Source organism: Styela clava, chromosome 3 (assembly GCF_964204865.1).
Source record: "Styela clava chromosome 3, kaStyClav1.hap1.2, whole genome shotgun sequence".
Classification (NCBI taxonomy): Eukaryota; Metazoa; Chordata; class Ascidiacea; order Stolidobranchia; family Styelidae; genus Styela; species Styela clava.
The window spans coordinates 751,379-764,729 of record NC_135252.1 but is presented as its reverse complement, the minus strand read 5'-3'; positions in this window follow the sequence as shown (position 1 = coordinate 764,729).

Genomic DNA, 13,351 nt, shown 5'->3' with positions numbered 1-13,351 from the left:
AACTAAAAGAGGCGACCGTGCTTCTCTTGCTTGTTGTCATGCTGTCCCTGGAATTCAGCTACAACAAAAATTTCACGGAAATGGATTGTTAAATTTTATGATTTTATTAATATTCTCACAAAATGTGTGGTTAAAATAGTCACACTACAACATTGTCAAATGTGCTGTATTTACGATAGATAACAGGTTTACCAAAAAGAATTACATGAAAAATGGTAAAATAAAGATCAATTCAGCTATACCTACTTGGTGATATGTATCTGTTGATGATTTTATGTGTTTGTTTCGGAAGTTTAATAACAGAATTAATTGTGGTTGTTGGGGATGTTTTAAAAAAAATGCATGAAAAAAAGTTTTCACAAAATGTCAAAGTTTGATAGTAGTAGAGAAGTAGAAAGAATACTCCCATGCTTTTTTTTTCATTTGATAACCACGCCACAGAACTTCCCCGATAAGTATACGCAGCAATTGCGAGAGGCAGAAATGCCAAGATGGGATTTTATCGCATTGCAAACCAATATCAGCAATTCTTATATATATTCGCGCATTCCCATCTGAACAGCGTGGAAAAGATTATACCTATCTACACACTTTAAGAACTATGTCAGATGAGCATCATATTATCGAATATCAGTAAAGAAATAGTGCAATGGGAAAAGACATACAAGGCGGAACTTTCAGTAGTATGCAATCAAATAATCTTATTGTAGAATATATATTTAAAAACATTTCGTCACGCCAACTGCAGTCCGAAACTTTTTGTCTCTGGCTGAGCTTAGATACCAATTGGCACTCATGTAAACTGGTAAGACTGTAAGAGGCACGCGATGGAGCAGATACTAAGAGTATTCATCCCCCAGCTGTCATTTGAGTGGGTACTGCTGTTTTTATTGCAGATGTGACTGATCTTTTAGAAACCAACACGCAATATTACAAAACTTACTTTCAACACGCGGTTTGAATGAATGAAAAAGCTAAAACTAGTATTCTTTAGAACAGCATACAAATTCTATGGAATGAAATCATACACAAAAGCTCGTCAAAAACCTATAGCTCAATAACCAAGTGGAATTTGATGCATGTGCGCAAAAATGTGCACGTTACTACGTACAACCGAAGCAGGCAGGAAAATGTGTGTGATGTACTAGTATTCAAAACGTTTGACTCAACTATGTTGGCATAACAGGTGCACACCTCGGTTTCGCATACGCATACCTTCTATTTCCACAAGGATATATTAATTTTGCCAAAGTCAATGCAGCACTGAAAGGTTGCGGTTCTTCCAAAAGAAAACACGTTACACATCTTCAGATACCAGTGGATGGTTTTACATGGCCTTGTTCGGAGTGAAAGAACAGAATATTCAAATCCAATTCAACTAATATAATATTTCCCAAGTCCCTAAGCTTAAACTAGGAAAACGAAATGCGCGCGGCAACGCAAATGTAGTTTGAAGAGCGCAATAGAAAGTGGCTAGATGCTGTCGATGGATCTTGGCTTGTATTAGTGAAATAAACTACCATTTATTCTACTAAATTTGAATTTCTGGCATTGTAAGGAAGTTCAATGTTACTATGTATGCAAAACTAAATCATGTAGTTATGAAATAATTATTTTTAACAAAAAGGCGCTCCTGAAGTATTCGTACCAAGATGGCGCATAACCTGAACATTGTATGTTTACCAGGTTAGGATTCAGGATGTGCGTCATCTTGGACCGAATACTTTAAATCCACTTAAAAAAAATTGCTCAACATTATATACTCCACACCCACCTGAGTATCATTATATATGTCATATACATTATATCTAAACAATAAAAAAAACTTTATGTCCCAAAACAATGTTAAGGCCCGATTCTGCCGGACTAAATCTATGCAGTAAGTTTTAAATCCTGATGCAATATTTCATTTGTGATGGAATAAAAGTAAACACTTCGGAAGAACTGAAAATCGGTGTAAGAACGTTTATAAAAGACTTGATTAACTTTAGTAGTTAAATTATAGAGGAACATGCAAAATTTTGATGAGGTTTAATTATGAAACATATACGCAAACACAACAACGGTTAGAAAGTCCACACCAGGCCTTCCTCCCCTCCAGACGCGACGGGAAGCGCGCATGAAGTTCCTAATTACCGGATACCGCCATAGTCGCACACCCAAAAGGTCTGGTTCCACACGGCATAATTGCCAAGGGAACCAACCACAAATGCGGGAAACTTCACCATCTTGTCAGTGGCAAGAGAAATGGAGTGAAATAACTCTTCATACTTTGAATGCTTCCGACGGGCCGCATTCTCTATAGCAGCCTCACCGTTGTCGAATGGGCACACCACATCAAGTACTACGACCCGTATAGACTTCCTTTAATTAAAATAAATCGGACTACTATCGGCGGCGAGTTGATGAAATTGAAGAATAGAATTTGCAATAAAAATGATCAAAATTGTTTTTATCGGGTCAAAGATTTGGATTTTCTACGACGACAAATCTTGTTGAAATTCGACCTGGCAATTATGCTCAATTACAAATTAAAACGATATCTTGTACGAGAACGAAACAAAAAAGCCTCACAATTTTTTTACGGCTGTCTGCGCTCTTTTGTGACTCGCGTTTCTGAATATCGTTATGCAATTGTTGTCAAAGTTGCTCTAACATTGTTGAAGACGTAACATAACAATTGATTAGTTCATTTCTCGGGGCGTTTTTCGGGGGTGCAAAATGTTTTTGGTGATATACGAGAAGTAGATTTGCAATTTAGTCTCTTCCCGCATGCGATGCCGTTTGCGAAAAATGTTTTGTAGTCATAAATTAACGATCCAGAAATCTGAAATAAAAATAAATCAGGAAGGTGGTGACTCTAATGCGGTTGAATACAGATCGATAATCAAATTTCTTTAAGAATCCATCCCAAACTTTTTCAAAACCACCTTAAACCTAGGTCATATATCATGACCCAGGGCCGAAATGATGACTGGGTTTAGTCCCAGTGACCAAACCAACCTCCGACTTGTTTACTGATGTAGACTTTTGTTGCAATGATAAAATTATTATAAAAAGACACCTGTAAATGAATAATAATGTTACGTCTGTGTTAAGACTTGTTAATATATTTGTGTCACTTTACCTCATACATCATTGTTAAATAAACCATGCTATAACCTCTATTATAACACATTCTCCCTTTTTGCTATCTATAAAAGAAACTTGCCGTTTGGTGAGTTGTAACTTTGTCATATTAAATCTGATAGTGGATATGATTCCTTTTTGAAATGATGGTTTACACATATATATAGATGTCATCTTGCATTTCGTGAACTAATCTAAATTTATGTCTAAAATATAGTAATTGCAATCATTTTTGAAAACTAATTACATCAAATCTTTCCTCATTTGGGTTTCCTTACAACATTAATATTGGACATTATTTTTCATTCTCCTTTTTTGCTATCTATAAAAGAAACTTGCCGTTTGGTGAGTTGTAACTTTGTCATATTAAATCTGATAGTGGATATGATTCCTTTTTGAAATGATGGTTTACACATATATATAGATGTCATCTTGCATTTCGTGAACTAATCTAAATTTATGTCTAAAATATAGTAATTGCAATCATTTTTGAAAACTAATTACATCAAATCTTTCCTCATTTGGGTTTCCTTACAACATTAATATTGGACATTATTTTTCATACAGCTATGTTAAATGATACAACAACTACATGTAAAGCAAACCGATTTCACCCATGCTCAGAAGTAAACACAGACGTAAACAAATAGAATAAACAAATCTTGTGCTGCAATTAGTTAATTATTGTTACGTAATTAAACGTAATTTACTCATTCCAATCAGATAAATTGCATTAATGTAGTATGCTGCTGCAATGACAACACTTTTGTTGATATGAGGTTTACGTATAAAATTAGTTCCTGGTTTTTCTGTAAAAAAAACAGAAAATACAGTCGATACAGGCTAATGCAATTTCTCATATTTTTCGCTTAGTGAATTCAAATAAGCGTTGGTGAGCTCGAGCAATTTTTCAGAAAAATGTTCATTCATAGAAGTCATATTTAGCATCTGAGAGCCTACCTATGCTATTCTGCAAGCTTCAATCGAAACCCACCGCATTTTGGTCGGCTGGTGGAAAGAGCGAAATTGGACTTCATAAATGGGAAATCTAATTTTGTGCAAAGTTAAAGAAAATGATGGTTGAGAAGGTGGAGAACTAAGGACAAATTGCAATTTTGGAAATATGATATGATGCCTCAAAAACGTCGACATGTCAAGCCATTTGTTTATCACACTTCATTAAATAAAAAATGTAAATAAAAATTAAATAAAAGCGTTTGTACACTGTTTTACAGAATTAGAGATACAATATGACCCAGCGCCCTATTGAGATTGTCCAGAACGGATGATAATGTTGAGCAAAGCTCTGCAAAAAATATTCTTGGCTCGGTGTTATGGTGCATCATGCTGAACACTCAGAATACGCTCGTCACAGAACCTCTAATTAACCTGCGTAGGTTCGAATCCCATGCGGGAATGATTATATGCGAGAGTGTTGCAGGACTCCCTGTCGCCATAAGGTGTTTCATGTAAGCGATGGTCGTTACGGCTTTCTCCACCATCAAGATCATACATTTGAAAACTGCTAACTGGCCAACTAATCCTATACCAAACATGGACTGACAACCAGGCGATATGCCGTGTTTTGTCACATGATTAAGCCGTTTCAGTATCTTTTTTCTCTCTGAAATATGTAAATCCCAGCGCCCTTCGAATTTTGAAGTCTCACAAAACTATTAGTATATCAGGTAGTTTTTAAAATGTGAAGGCATATTTCTGAATGAAACCGGTTTTATAAAACTGATATCGATGTATTTTCTGAAAGAATATGAAATTGACTACAACTGAAAATTAACGCTTTTATTTACCGAAAATTTTTGGAGAGTTCATGAAGCTAATTAAAAATAGAAATATTTGTTAGATTTGATCTTGCCCGTCTTATTTTGGATATCTACATTTATTTATTGTTTAGAGATTGCAATTCCACCCATGTATTTTCAAGGTGTTTTATCATAAAACATATTTTCGCCTCAATCATCTGTTTTATTGTTTGCTATAGAAGGTTAGATAAAATTTTGGAACACGCTAAAAAAAGGGCGCGGCTAACCACTAGCCTAAGGCATCGCATCGTACAAACCAGATACTGTGAATATTTGATTATATTCAAGCAATGTACAAATAATAACACGGAATCTTGGATTTGAAAGTAAACTTTCTAAATAGCTGATGTGTGCTACCTAGCAGGTCTCCCTGTGCTTTATTTTCCAGAATTTTATCTTCCACTGGTGCATGATATACCATAGGAGAGAAACAACCCTCTGCTATATTAGATGAAGCAGTTCGAAAACAGAGTCACTTTTTGCACGACAGATATTTCACTTTAGTGACTGATCAAAAACTGTGTGCCAATGTTCAATACTAATGCGGATTAAATATTTAGAAACTCCAAGCTATAGAGAGCAAAATACGACTGAATTTTTATACTATGTAGCACACCCCCGGCAAACAAAACATTGTAGCGTATACTCTTTCACGAATATGTGGATTCCATTTTATTTGGGGCATCTAGGTATTACAAAGATATCCCACTTCGAATGAAGCGAGAAGTAATGCAGATTCAACTTTAGTTTTTCATGCAAAGCTCAACCTTCATATACTGCTTGAATAAGCTTTTATGACTGTTTAAAATGACATACACAGTGTCGAGGAAACGCACGACATAACTATAGTCGCTGCACACTTTTTCACGGGACCGAAAAGTCTGAATATGAACCTGTGAACCAAGTTACTAGGTCAATCTTTGGAAATAGCTATGCCTTGCATTCTGTGCATTTCATATAATTTTAACTGAGAAGATTGTAGTTTTTAACAGAAGATTGATGCTGATTAAATCTCATTTCAGATTAGTAGTTCTTAAGTATATATACTCCGTACTCTTTTCAATAACAATAGCTCTATTTGATTGGAATATTTTTATTAGCTATTGCCATCTGATATTGAGCTAAATATTTATAGATAATATATAAAAAAGAATTGCAAATGCAATTTAACGATGGTCATGTTCATTTGAATCATTCTCCATTCTGTTCGATTACGCTGCTTTAAAAAAATCACATAAAATATAGTTTGGTGGAATTCGTCCGGAAAATACCCGTCCATTTTTGACAAACTAGATTCGCTGATTCTTTTATTGTAAGGAGAGGATTTCAGCCGTGGCGTTATTTCAAACAAATCAAAGATATCCCCCTTCTGTCAATAAACGGGATGATCCAAAGAATCGACCCAGCAATTTTTTCAACGAGTTGATAATAGAACTGGGCGTATTGAGAAAACAGCTACATTTTATACTATGTAGCACACCCCCGGCAAACAAAACATTGTAGCGTATACTCTTTCACGAATATGTGGATTCCATTTTATTTGGGGCATCTAGGTATTACAAAGATATCCCACTTCGAATGAAGCGAGAAGTAATGCAGATTCAACTTTAGTTTTTCATGCAAAGCTCAACCTTCATATACTGCTTGAATAAGCTTTTATGACTGTTTAAAATGACATACACAGTGTCGAGGAAACGCACGACATAACTATAGTCGCTGCACACTTTTTCACGGGACCGAAAAGTCTGAATATGAACCTGTGAACCAAGTTACTAGGTCAATCTTTGGAAATAGCTATGCCTTGCATTCTGTGCATTTCATATAATTTTAACTGAGAAGATTGTAGTTTTTAACAGAAGATTGATGCTGATTAAATCTCATTTCAGATTAGTAGTTCTTAAGTATATATACTCCGTACTCTTTTCAATAACAATAGCTCTATTTGATTGGAATATTTTTATTAGCTATTGCCATCTGATATTGAGCTAAATATTTATAGATAATATATAAAAAAGAATTGCAAATGCAATTTAACGAGGGTCATGTTCATTTGAATCATTCTCCATTCTGTTCGATTACGCTGCTTTAAAAAAATCACATAAAATATAGTTTGGTGGAATTCGTCCGGAAAATACCCGTCCATTTTTGACAAACTAGATTCGCTGATTCTTTTATTGTAAGGAGAGGATTTCAGCCGTGGCGTTATTTCAAACAAATCAAAGATATCCCCCTTCTGTCAATAAACGGGATGATCCAAAGAATCGACCCAGCAATTTTTTCAACGAGTTGATAATAGAACTGGGCGTATTGAGAAAACAGCTACATTACCCACCACGCGAGCGCTGTATCCATCCAACACATAAATTCACGAACTAGTTGTCAACCAGTTCAGCCAACATGCCATGTTTGAATTTCAACATTTTGTAAATATAAATCGGAATCGAATTTGCCTCGAAGTGGGACGCTGCCATCCCCAAGATACATTTTTGGAACATGCTTTGACTGCAATTGTTTTATCTCATGACAAATGTCGCTTGCGCCCACATAGATGCCATATATATTAGTTCAAGTGGTTCCCAAACTTTTTTTTCGCGACCCCAATTTTCATAAAATCAGAGCCTGCAGATACTCGTGCTGACCTGATATAATTTTGAGGCCTCCGTATATGAGTTAAGGAAATGGTACTAGTTGAATTGCTAGTTGCAACTGTGCAATGAATATAAGATTTTGACTTCAGACTTCAATCGCATTCTTGAAAATAAAAACAAAAACTGTAACCATGAATGGGCAACTATTGATTGGGTGCTACTTATGTACGTATATCACATTTTCTGATGCTACTAGATTAGTAACTGCAAATTTCTTAAGCGACCGAAGGAATCAAATGTCCAATTCGTGTTCAAGCGTCCGCAGTGACACCCCTGTATCAACAAATTTGATCAATATATCAAAATTTATCAATATTCGAACATTTTAATAATTCGGAAATATTGAAGTTTGGGTCTCACCGTAATTGTTCAGAACTACAACAAGACTGAGACTGAGCTACCTCTTTTAGGGCTTCATGTACCTTGGAACTCGACAGTAAAATGAAATGTAATTAAACATTACTAAACATGCCAGGCACCATTGCAACATTGGTGGGATTTGAAAAGAATTTAAAGCATTAATAAATGCATGTCATGTGCGAGACACAACACACAATAAATCAAAAGTGGATAATATATTATGTCAAATGGAAACTTCATATCATGCTTGTGCTATGTTTATTATCGAAGGGAATATGGCTGGTGGCAATCATATGCTTCATATTGTGTTTTGATTGGTCACTAAAAACTTTATATAGTGATATTTACGTACATTTTGCAACAAACCTGAATGTATCCCGGGGGAATGGAAAGCCCATAAGATAGCTTATTCATATGGCGCACTACATGTGCTCGCCTTGTTACCATTCCATGTCGGTTATGAGATAAGGTAAGATCTTACATATTTATCCTGGGGGAAGGGAAAACTATAAGACTGCTTGATCATACGACAATCATAGCCTCTTGCTTGGTTACCAGTCCATGTCCAGTTACTTTATCGTATTTTGTATTTATATTGTTTTCTATGTGCAGTGCATTTTCTTTATTCATGGTGTTCTCATTTTTCTTTTCCTGTAGATTAACAGGTGCGGCGGTGTGACTAATCGTACTAAGCCAGTGGTCGGCAAACTTTATGTACTTGCGGGAAAAATAAACACATTTCCGGTAACGTGCGGGCCGCATTAATTTACGCCTGCGAACTATCGCCACATTAACTTAAATTACGGCGCACATGGACCTTCTATTGCTGTGTTAAAAACCTTCCGCAATGAGACGTGTAACTGACCATGATATATTTTCAAGTAAACGTTATTTTTATTTACTTATTATCAATGTGAACTTGTGAGGTAATTATGAGCGTGACGATTGTTGAAGTAATTGGTGTTATTGGCGGTACACGTAATAACCGAATGGTTACAGTTTACCTACTCCATCAATCTGACTAACACAAACATGAGCAGTACTACTTGCATCTTATCATACATACACTTGACTGCATCATGCCCCACATCCTGATTGGAACGGTGCCACCATCTAAGCCGTGGCAGAATCAAGTGAAAAAGGGTTTCCGTAAATTTGAACCCACGTACATTTGAACCCACGACAATTGCACCTGCATATTGCACCTATGAAATTTTTTTCCGTTTTGCGGATATTTGAACCCATACTCACCCTAACCCATGGGTTTTAGCCCATGTATGTAGATTGAACCCACGAATATACACATGGGTTCAAATGTAAGTGGGTTCAAATGTACGGTCACCGTAAAGAATGATACCCACAGAAGTATGTAAAATACCTACACAACCAAGAATTTGCTAAAATTTCCCGATAAGACGTCCTCTTACCAAATCTACAAAAATGAGACAATATGCTGTATTGCAATGGTTTTCAACCAGGGTTCCGACAATACAGCTCAAGAGTTTGCAAGTTAACATTTAAATCAGAATTTTATATCATTATATGCATATTGTCTAAATATAATTGAATAACTATGGGGTGTTCCACTAATATGGAAATTGCTACAACTTGAAGATCATTTTGCCATATTTAGTTTTCTTTTATATATACATGGTGTGCATAAAGTCCTTCACAAAATTACCTAACCATTTTTTTTTTGTATTGAATCAGTAAATATTTATGTATTTTTACTTCATTTAATACATCCGAGAGAGCCAAAACAAAATATGGCATCGATAAATTCCCTTTTAAATTAAAAAAAGTACTTTATGGACACCCTATGGCATACGCAATAAAATTACAGTGCCCATTCAGTAGAATACTCTAATAGAATTTTCGCCATCCGAGCAATTGATGAAATATAATAAGGTCACGTTGTACATCGAGGAATAATGAATCTATGCAGTAAGTGTTAAATCCTGTTACAATATTTCATTTGTGATGGACTAAAAGTAAACACTTCGGAAGAACTGAAAATCGGTGTAACAACGTTTATAAAAGACTTGATTAACTTTAGTAGTTAAATTATAGAGGAACATGCAAACTTTTGATGAGGTTTAATTATGAAACATATACGCAAACACAACAACGGTTAGAAAGTCCACACCATGCCTTCCTTCCCTCCAGACGCGACGGGAAGCGCGCATGGAGTTCCTAATTACCGGAGACCGCCATAGTCGCACACCCAAAAGGTCTGGTTCCACACGGCAAAATTGCCAAGGGAACCAACCACAAATGTGGGAAACTCCACCATTTTGTCAGTGGCAAGAGAAATGGAGTAAAATAACTCTTCATACTTTGAATGCTTCCGACGGGACGCATCCTCTATAGCAGCCTCACCGTTGTCGAATGGGCACATCACATCAAGTACTACGACCCGTATAGACTTCCTTCAAAATAAATCGGACTACTATCGGTGGCGAGTTGATGAAATTGAAGAATAGAATTTGCAATAAAAATGATCAAAATTGTTATTATCGGGTCAACGATTTGGATTTTCTACGACGACAAATCTTGTTGAAATTCGACCTGGCAATTATGCTCAATTACAAATTGAAACGATATCTTGTACGAGAACGAAACAAAAAAGCCTCACAATTTTTTTTACGGTTGTCTGCGCTCTTTTGTGACTCGCGTTTCTGAATATCGTTATGCAATTGTTGTCAAAGTTGCTCTAACATTGTTGGAGCCGCATGCGGCTCTCAACAACCTTTCCTGCGGCTCTTGGTAATGCTTCAAAAATTAATTACTTTCAAAGAAAATTTAGTCGTTTTTTATTGAAAACTAATCATTGACTTGAAATTAAAATGCGGAAGTCTATTAGTTAGTCGAATGGGTTTCCCCATGTTTATTTGCGTAGCGTTTACTAATCTACAAAATGCAATAGTGACGCAACAGTAAGCGTTTTCGCGGCCACTCGGACACTTTTCATTTGGAATGATTTTATACATGGCTGTTATCATTGGCTTGCTTTCGTGGATTTTTAGTTTTTGTCACATTGCCGAATATTACGTATAAATCAAATACCTCAATGAATATTTTAATTTTTAGAGCATTTTAATTTTGTTCCAGTAATCAAAAATAGTCCCGAAATATCTGATGATCATCTCTATTGCGTGCAAGCTACTGCACCTTGCATCCTCCACGATTACGACCCGCTTTGACAAATTTGTTAGAAATCAAAGCCAAATTACATGGCTGTTCGTCTAGGGTGGGCAAAATCGAATTTTTTTTCGACTCGAATGATTTGAATGTTTTTAACGAATACCGAATACTCGAATAGTGAATATTTTTTATACATACCAGGGATCCAGAACGTCGGAGTTCGATGCTCCATTTGGAAATTAATAGAAACATTGAAAAGTCGGCAATAAAGCGTTTTTCTTACTGGTTACTGGTTACTCTATTATTGAGTTTCTCATGCTTTTCTATAGTGCTCGTTGTATTTTAGTATTAGATAGATAAACCTAGCAAATTTACGATTGCGTGAATCCTGAATGTTGATAAATAGCGATTAAATAAATTGGCAATAAAGGCATTTCTAGGCCGTTATGCGTAACAGAGGGTCAGACGCTAATTATAACGAATTCCGTCAAGTTTTGAAAACAACACCCTAATGGTTATTATACCTAAAATACTCACTGAGTAACGCACAATTTTCTCTACGGAATTTGCAAATTCAGCACTTCACTTAATAATTTTGATTATGTCATGCCTTAAGGCCCAATTAATACTGCCGAAATGCTTCAAAATTTAACAATCGTATTCATTTTCGATGATAATAGAGGCAACAATTCGTGAACGAGTCAGTGTGCATTGTAACAACGAAATTCACAATTGATTTTACATTCTACTCTTGGCTCAACGGCCATGCAAGGTCGAGTAAAATGTTTACATATTCGAAACATTACTTGGCCAAGGATAGAGGGGATCACTAAAGAGCTAATACAGAGTGCTTTAAAGGGAGTAGGATATGACATTTCTTATCTGGTTACAACCTGATAAGTGTTTTTCATACAAGTAACTCAAACCAGCTTTTGGAAAAACTTTTGGTCATTTTTAAATCCATTTATATACCTCGAGTTTTCTAATGACCTAAATAAAATCGCTTTTTTCACAATGAAACGCCGAAAAGTCATTTCAACATTTAAATTTAATCAACTTTATGTTCGGTAATGCAAGAAATGACTAATGACATGTCACCAAGCATGCGGAGTCTAAAATCTGGGAAATTTATTTTAAATACCTAATCTGGTTTGATGTTTCAAAATTTACGGAACTGTCGGTACTTTTTTTATGCAAAATATGGAATTGAAACGAAACGTTAAGTGCAAAGATAAGCATATAACACCATAACGCAAAGACAACAACTTTTCAAATTTGTCTTTTTTTTCTGATAGCAGGCGCCGTTGGGAAATCTCGCACAATTCACGATTGAGTTGGAGACGCGCGAGTTCGGTGTCCAAGCAGAGCGGCGCAGGTCAGGTGGTACCGGATATTTGAATAATAAAATGCCATTCGTATATTTTACTATTCGAATATTTTTGTCCAGCCCTAGTTGTTACGTGGGTTGTTGTTACGATGACTTGGTATTTTAGATACGCGCTTAAGTTTTGTTGCTATTTTAACTTGCGTTGTTTGTGTGCGGCTCTCCATAACTTTGAGGTTTGAAATGCGGCTCTGGGACTAAAAAAGTTTGAGAACCACTGATCAAGACCAAACATCTGAAAACTGATAACTGGCCAACTAATCCTATACCAAACATGGACTGACAACCAGGCGATATGCCGTGTTTTGCCACATGATTAAGCCGTTTCAGTATCTTTTTTCTCTCTGAAATATGTAAATCCCAGCGCCCTTCGAATTTTGAAGTCTCACAAAACTATTAGTATATCAGGTAGTTTTTAAAATGTGAAGGCATATTTCTGAATGAAACCGGTTTTATAAAACTGATATCGATCTATTTTCTGAAAGAATATGAAATTGACTACAACTGAAAATTAACGCTTTTATTTACCGAAAACTTTTGGAGAGTGCATGAAGCTAATTAAAAGTAGAAATATTTGTTAGATTTGATCTTGCCCGTCTTATTTTGGATATCTACATTTATTTATTGTTTAGAGATTGCAATTCCACCCATGTATTTTCAAGGTGTTTTGGATAAAACATATTTTCGCCTCTATCGTCTGTTTTATTGTTAGCTATAGAAGGTAAGATAAAATTTTGGAACACGCTAAAAAAAGGGCGCGGCTAACCACTAGCCTAAGGCATCGCATCGTACAAATCAGATACTGTGAATATTTGATTATATTCAAGCAATGTACAAATAATAACACGGAATCTTGGATTTGAATG